Below are 8,938 nucleotides of genomic sequence, written 5' to 3' on the forward strand. Positions count from 1 at the left end.
GTGTATATAGATATAAAGTATAATGGATCAAGCAATTTATACTCTAATAAACTTGAAGGCTAAATTTCCACGCAACATAAATTTAATGTTAATCCTCTGTGGCTACCTAATTGTCATCTTTGTACATGATCATGACAGATTGCCGACAGATAAATGTATGTTATCAGTATCAAATATTAATAAATAAATCTCATTTACATAATCTTGTGGCTATCATTTAGTAAATAATTATATATTTCGTAATTAAAAATTAGTAAGCTGTCTATTATTATAAACTAGCTTTAATGTTATTTCTAATTCTTATATCGTCAAAAGAAAATTATCCCAACAAAAAAAGTTGTTGTAATTCAAACAGTTTTTTGTTACAAAACGTAATTTTTTTTTTCTGTTTACATTGTAGTGCAGCATTTTTGTGTTGTCGAATTTAATCAAAAAGCCCTCTAATAAAATACTGTACTTTGATCTTTTTACTCGGTTATTTATTTTTCATTATTTTTTTTCAAGTTGGCAATTGGAATTACCTTTGGTAATATAAGAAGTGTCTTACTAAACAGGATAAACACTCGATTTATCAAGAAGATAATAATAATAATAAATACCCTTACATTTTTGGAAGTAATTTAAAAATTGTGCCATCACTTGTGTTGAAAATAAAATGAATAAATAATGAGAAATTAAAGTTTGATATATATAATGAATAAAAGAATTTAAAACCATGTAGATTTTTCTTAAATAATTCGTAGTTGTTTGGTCTTTTGTATCATTGAAGTAGTGTTGGTCACTATAAAGTCAGACCGGTCTGTTGTATATTCAGCCCGTAAAAAACAGTGAATGGAATAAATGAATAAATATATAAATAAATGAATAAATAAATAAATAAAATAGTGGAGCTTTAGATCATATACGATTTAAAATTACGAGACTGAATAGTTGACGAATGTGCAAGTGAACAAACAACCATGAGACAAAATACTTTTAAAAAAATTTTTTTCAAACTATTCAATTAATAAAAAATATTTTTTATCCATGTAAATTTATATGATTTTTTTTTTTTTCAACATTCATTTTATTAAAGAAAAAAAATTGAATAATGGGCTTGTGCGACTTATTTTTTTATTTCTTTTATTACCACACTGACAAACGCTAAATAATTACAATGTTCATTATTCATATATAATTTTCTTTTTGTTTTTTTAATGAAGCTTAAGGTTATTATTATAAATTTATAAATTTATAGACTGTTAAATTAAAAATACTTTAATAAAATATATTTAAAAAATTCAAGTATGTGGATATTTACAACAATAAAAAATTATATATATATGGAAAGATCGAATTCTGTGAATAACTGTAGAAAGATGCATAAATTTAATGAATCCAGGGTGGAGCAGCTGACAAATGGAATGCATGAGTTTAATTGCAATTGCTGAGAGTTATGGAATTTCATGTGTGATATATATTTAATAAGTGAATAAAAAAAAATACTAGCTTTTTTTTCCTTAATTAATTTAAAAATTTTTCAATTAAAAAAATAATTGAATAAAAAATTGTAGAGTTAGAAAATAAAACTGAGATTTTGATAGAATAAAAAAAGCCAAAAACTTATTGCTTTTGTCACTCGAGAAATAATTAATTTACTAATTTTATTATTAACGGAATAGTTTATGTATATATTAATCTATTTAAGAATGAATATATTATTTTTTCAACACACCCAATAAATAGGTAGTTAGCTTAAACACGTCAGCTTAATAATTTTATGATCCACTGGGGGGTAAAGTTGATAAATATCATGTGGGGTTATTATCTCTTCAAAGCAAATCATACCAGAGGCGAAAAAAAAAAAAAAGTAAAGATCACTGAACCATCTATGTATGTGTTAACTCATTCCCAAGTGAATATATGCATTACTAAATAAACCTGACATGAATATTTCTTTTTTTTTTTTTTATTCACAGTGCTCTTTGGGTAAATAAAGATTTTAATTTTTCTAAAATAGATAAATAACTCACCGATTTTATGACGTGATGTTACTTCCACGAAAAGTCACAGTCAAACCACAGGTACCACCAGTTTGTCACCATTCACAATCCATTACTTTGACCTCTCCACAGACACTCACATAACACCTGTCATTAAAGCAAAAAAAAAAACTGTTTAAACTCAACTTCAATTGAACAAATTAAAAAATTAACAATTTAAAAAAAAATATATCATATAGTCATAATGTCAATAAATAATTAGTTTTTTATTTATAATTATGAAAAATATTTTATTTTTAATATGAAAATTTAAAAATTATAAAAAATTCACAAAACACTTTTTTTTTTCACAAAATTTTTGTATGATTTGCTTTATTCACTTTAATTTTTATATTTCAAATATATTTATTGGTTTTTATTAATATCATTTTAAATTTTGATTTTATTAATAAATAGTTTTTTATTATAAATACACAAACGATGTGTAGAGTATGCCACGAAGTTGATAACTGGACTGTTTTGCAGACAGACTTTGGACGTGTCAAATCCCTCTCCATAAAATTTTATGAAAAGGTTCCATGCTCTTCCAGCATCGCATTTGACGTAAAATCCACCCCAACGATACCAACCCCATCTGATGGTGATACAACTAGCTCCCTCTGGTACAAAGTTTTGTACTCTCCCTCTCTATCTGTGCTTTTATATATTTTTCTTTACTCTTCATTCCGCAAACCAAGCTTCACTTTAACCCCACTATTCTATCGATCGTAAAGACTGGATGATAGTAGGTGAACTACCCTTTTCCCCTATTTTATCCCCTCTACATTTTATTTTTTTTTATTTTCACTATTTTCATTCCTCTATCGTTGTACTTCTCATTCTCTCTCAACACATTTCACTTGCTCCAGCAGCCAAGCCGATTTTCTAGCTATATACAGCTGTATGAAAAGCGAACAGTGGGAGGAACTTGAAATGGGATATTTTAGGGAGTTGAGAACCAAGGTAAAATGGTAGTTATAGTATAGAGAAAAAAAAACAAGTCAAATGAAAAGTACAAGAGAGAGTATACAGTGTGAAGCTTTGAAAAAAGAATTTTTGAAAAACGCGAATAAGATGAAAAAAAAAAAAAAGAAAAGTGTGAAGATGCTTGCGGCTTGTGTAAAAGAATGGGACATCAAATGAGGATGAAGGATACAATGCATGTTTAACAAGGGATTACCAAACTGACTGATGGAATTTATTTATTTATTTTTTATTTTTTTTTTTCACTTAAAAAAAATTTAAATCAGGAAACCTTGGTTTTTTTTCTACCTCTATTTTTTTTTAACTCCAATCTTCATAAAAGTGAATATATAAATTTATTTTCATTTTTTTTTTTTTTTTCTAATTTTAGTTTTGCTTTTTTATTATTCAAGTAAGATTACATGCACATTAAGAAAACTAATTTTTGAAACACTTTACCAGTAAACAAATAGATTTATTTTTATTTATTAATAAAATAATTTTTGAGGCCATTTTTAAGAGGCCAAAAAAATAAGGCCATTTTTTAAGGCCATTTTTAAGAGACCAAAAAAAATAAGGCCATTTTTTGAGGCCATTTTTTCCATGTACGAGGTTCAGATCGTCTTTTTTTTTAACTATATTTCACCATGTTGCCATGGTATTTACGGCAAGCTGAAATAACAGACGAACTTCCCAGCTCTGTTTATTACTGAAATGATATTGAGTATTTATTTTTAATAAAATTACTAGAAATAATTTTAAACTGTAAAGATTATTAGATTAATAATAAATAAAATAATTTTTGGAATATTACAATAAATAATCAAACAGTTTTAGTATATTATTGAATAACAAAATAGTCATTTCTCAGAACAACTGATGAATAATATTAACCCTTTTCAATCCATTAAATTTATCGAATATTATTATTAAATATTTAAAATTATTTCTCGAAACATCTGACAAATAAAATTCATGCTTTCCAATCCATCAAAATTATTTATATTAATAATGATTACTGTAAATAATTCAAGCATGTTATTTTTTATTTATTAATTTTCAATATTTCTGATACATTATATTTTAATGTCTGACTAAAACCCGAGATGTTCTACTTACATCAACTAAAATTCCAAGTTTTACAATTTTAATAATAATTTATAAAGTCAATAGAAAAAAAAACTGTATTGCAAGTATTAGAGTTTCAAAATATGCAACAACACACTGTATGTAAATTATTTATAATAATTATATTTAAATAAATAGAATCCTATGATAAAAAAAAAAAACAAAATCACTATCATTTTTTCTGCAAAACGTTAGTTTCTTTTTGATAATTATTGATTAACTTTAAAGACTTGTTTCATGACTCATTGACAGATTAGTGTCAAACAAAATTTTAAACTGAATATATTTTATTATATAAATATAACATGATTAATTATTTGTTAAAGTAATGAAATTTCATCATACGCTAAACAGATCAAATCAATGAAGTTTAATAGTTTGGTTAAAGTGACACTGTTAGCTGATTTTAACAAACTGAAACGAGTGTTATATATGGAATTCAATGGTAAAAGGATCCATATCCAAAAGCTGTTAGAACAGATAGACACAGATAGATACTTCGATCAACCAAAGGACATTCCCCAAACGATATGTCAGTTTCCCATGGGACAGATGTTTCACCAAATGCATGTATATATCGAAACCATATTCCCAAGTTTATAAATACATACTAAACTTATATATATGTGGCATGATCGGACATCCGATGTATTTACAATTCTCAGCAATTTCAAAAGTTAATGCTTTAAATATATTGTCGTTACAGATTTTTTTTTGATAATTTAAAATCAGTATTTGAAGTTAAATCATACATGATATAAATGCAACTACACAAACAAATAATATCAATATAAATAATTTGTAAATAACATGGCAATATTATATATCTTTTTTAATATTTATTCTTGTTGATAAAATATACACATGACAGGTAAAAAAAAAAACCATGTATACTTAGAGAGAAGAAAAAAAATTCAAGTCTTTATTGAAAAATAAAAAAAAAGCTTTTACCAGCATGAGAATCGAAGCAGTTGTTGAAAAGGACTCTCTTTTACAAACCATCTACTAACTTTTATTTATGTCAATAGTAGTAAGAGAAAAAAGTGGGTGGGTGGGTGTATAAAATGTGCATTTCTATTTTTTTATCATTCTTTATTTGTTTTTTTTTTATTAACAAAAATATCCTGCTAAACTGTAATGTCATTCTATCGTCGTGCTTAAGATTTTTCAGTAAACAATTTAGTAATACAGAGTAGTTGGTAAAGAAAATAAGAAAAAAAATTGTAAATTCATTTAAATTTTTCATCTATTTAAAATGTATTTAAGGAAAATAAAATAAAATACTACTGTTGTATATATAGTATTCAATCTTATATAAAAAAAAAAAAAAAATCAGTCTTTATTGACTTTAAGTTGAATTATTACATTGTTGGCTGTATATAAAATTTAATTAATTGACATTGAAATTTGTCTTTTTATATTGTAATTATATAAATTCATTTATTTAGTATTTTTGGAAAAAAAAATAGAAAATTTGTTATTGTCTTTTTGAATAACTAGCCTGAGGTAAATGAAAAAAATAAGAAAAATAAAATTGAAACACGTTCAGGTTCGTTTAATTCAAGGGGAAAAAAATGAAAAAAAAGAATCATTGGTTATACGAGAGAAAAGGCAAAATTGTATTTCTAAAATCGAACATTTGCTATATAATAGTGATGAAATAAAAGACTACTAATACCATTAGCTTGTTACAACGTTTGTTGAATACTGATTGGTATCGAGACACAAAGCTGACAGTATATTAAATGATACTGAACATTTTATGTAATTTGCTTCAAAGTTCAATCAACATTTACCTAATTATGTTTTTCAAATGGCAATTCAAACGACTGTCTGATAGATTCATTGTACAATCAGCAATAAAACCATGAGAAAATATTTATTTTTCCTCAAAATCATTATCGTTATTATTACCAAGAAATTCTCTGTTATATTATAGATCTATAACAAATTTTAATTTATGTCTAATTTATGTTCTGTCTTTTAATTTCACGCAAGTATAATTCTCACCAAGTCTAAAATATATTTTTAAAGTAATAAAATATATATATTTTTTTTGAATTTTAAATTGTCTGACTATTCAACTTTTTTACTACTTAAATATGTTACTACTTAAACTATGTTAAATATATTATCATCAACTTTTAATGTTTCAATTTCAATTTATAAATGTCATTAAATTTTTTATTTTAATATTTTTAATTATATACATTAAAATCATATTACTCTATGGCTATCAATTTTATCATAAAAAATTTTTCTTTTTTCTTCAAATTAATATATTTAATTAAAATAAAAAATCAATAATAAATTTTAATATCCAACAAGTATTAAATTAAAAATATAAAAACCTAAAAAAAAAAGTGATAAAATAAAAATTTGCATTTTATACATTTATTGTTAAGATTCAGGTCAAAAAATTTCAACATCTATGCAATATAGTCAGAAAATAAAAACGTGTCCAACGAAAGCTTTTATTATTTTTTTTTTTTTTTGCCACACATCTGGCTGATGGAACAAACAGCCAAAGAAAAGATACATTTTTTTGTGTAAAATATAGTTGCCATTTTTTTATATATATTTTTTTTTATTTTCACAAGATGACTTGGCTCCCCAGACTAATCCGACCTTTTCACAAAAACTCCCATGGGCAATTTTTTTCTTTTCAAAGACTACCCACCTTTTATTTTTATTTTCTATGTATATATATATATTTTATCTCTGCTTTATTCTTTTTTTTTTCAAACACTTGATACAAGTACTATTGTCAGAAGAAATAAAAGTCATTTTTCCCTCATTTTTCGTCTCGTATTTCTCAATAAACTTTCAACTGAAAAATAAATAGCCAATCAAACGAAAAATAAATAAATAAAAAAATTAATAAACCTTAGTTTTTTAAATAAAATTTAATACTTTATTTATTTATTTACTTTTTTTGTAAAAACATGAATTTTACGTTGTAATAAATTTTAAATAAAATGCATGAATAACAAGAGTATAGGATTACAAAATAGCGTAACGAGTGTAATGAGAACGAAACTAACATATAACATCACTAACTGTAAAACGTTTTGTATGCTCGAGTCCCGATAGACTGAACCGATATTTTATATCCCTTTCCGAAATACCATTTTAAATCCCTCTAGCATTTTAGTGGTTGACCGATGACTTTTTAATCAAATGGCCATGGGTTTTATCATCACTTTACAAAATTCATAAAACCACTAAATAAACATTTATTCATGTATGTACACGTAAAATGAATAACACGACTGACAAAAAAATGTATTTTTAATAATAAAAAATAAAAAAAATAAAAAAACCAGGTGAAACATTAAATAAATGTTAATAAAAGAAAAAAAAAAAAGTACAAAAAAAATATTAGTTATATCATCATGGTATATAAACTGGCAATAAAATTAAACAAGAAAAAAAAAAATTTATTATCAATATCGTTGTTGTATCAAGATACATACTAAAATAATGCCAGAAATAAAATTAAAAAAATAGTGAGAAAAAATAATAAAAACGAAAAAGGAAAGAGTAGTAAAGCAGCCGTCGACAAACTTCCACCCCGTTTGGTTAAACGTGCTGAGATTTATAACACCAAATATCGAAAATTCCATTAGCTACTTCCCTTACCTATCATCCCTTATTTTGCTACTATCGCACGTTGGTTAACGAGAGTGTTGGGCAAGCTAAAATGTTAAAATGAATATCTTTATTCCAAGTATAATACAATCTCTGCATCAGTGTTAAATAACATTGACAAATGTTTTTTTTTTTTTTATGATACTTGGAAAATATAACTATGATAATCCAATGATAATTTGTGAATATTTTTTTTAACTATGTTAAATACAAGTCGTTTGCTGAATTTAAATTTTAGAAAATAAAAAATATCAATTACGACTTATATATAAATTTGTCTCGGAGTTGGATGGATATTATCAAACTTTTTAAAATAAATTGTGTAATAAAGTTAATGGAAAATTTGTAATGTCTTTTTTTTTCCGAGAATTTATTATTTTATTTATTTAATAATTTCATAAGATAGTTTTCATAAATAAATATATTTATAAAGTAATGAAATGAAAATTCTAGAAATTTAATGGTTGAAAGAAAAAATGAATTCAAAGCTGTAAATATATATATGATTTTTTTTTCTTCATGAAATATAATTTTCAAATGACTCTATGATTTTTAATTTATTTTAAAAACTTCTGAATTACTCAAGTTTAAACTATAAATAAAATAAATAAATATTCATTAATGAATTTTTTCTTTTTGTTGGTCATTAAACAGTTATACTTTTTGAAACTTTGAATTTGAATATTTTAATTTTATAATTAAAATATGTTTATATAAAATGAAAAAGTAAAATATAAAAATGTTGAAAACTATAAATTAAAATTTTAATAAAAGGAAAATTTTATAAACATAAATAAATTTTTTATATACAAAATAATAATGATAATCTTTGAAAAAGTAAATGTAGAAATTTAATTTTATAACTAATATTATTAACATTGACGCGAACATGTTATTTCATATAATTATCTCGAAATGATATTTATATTGTTAAAACCAAAATAATATTCTTCATTTAGTTAATTAATATTTTAATAATTTATAATGTAAAAATTTTAGTGAGGCTACAATTAAATTATTATCATAATATTTTTAACAACTTGATAAACCATAAAATTTAAAAATTAAAAAATATTTTAATTAAAAAATAAAAGTTGAAAATATCATCAACAAAAATATAAAACTTTAAAAATAAAAAATTATTAATAGTAATAATTATTGACTACTTTTATTAT

At 23.5% G+C, this 8,938-nt stretch overlaps 1 protein-coding gene across 11 annotated transcripts in view; it reads right to left on the minus strand.

The window, feature by feature from the left end:
- Positions 1-2,488, minus strand: part of LOC122851548 (glutamate receptor ionotropic, kainate 2) — a 92,354-nt gene extending 89,866 nt beyond the window's left edge. For all 11 annotated transcript variants that reach the window (XM_044150848.1, XM_044150847.1, XM_044150842.1 and 8 more), the window contains exon 1: positions 2,013-2,488. The gene's annotated coding sequence lies outside the window, so the exon portion shown is untranslated. The remainder of the gene's footprint in view (positions 1-2,012) is intronic.
- Positions 2,489-8,938: the final 6,450 nt, after the last annotated feature.

This window comes from Aphidius gifuensis, linkage group LG3, assembly GCF_014905175.1.
Source record: "Aphidius gifuensis isolate YNYX2018 linkage group LG3, ASM1490517v1, whole genome shotgun sequence".
Taxonomy (NCBI): Eukaryota; Metazoa; Arthropoda; class Insecta; order Hymenoptera; family Braconidae; genus Aphidius; species Aphidius gifuensis.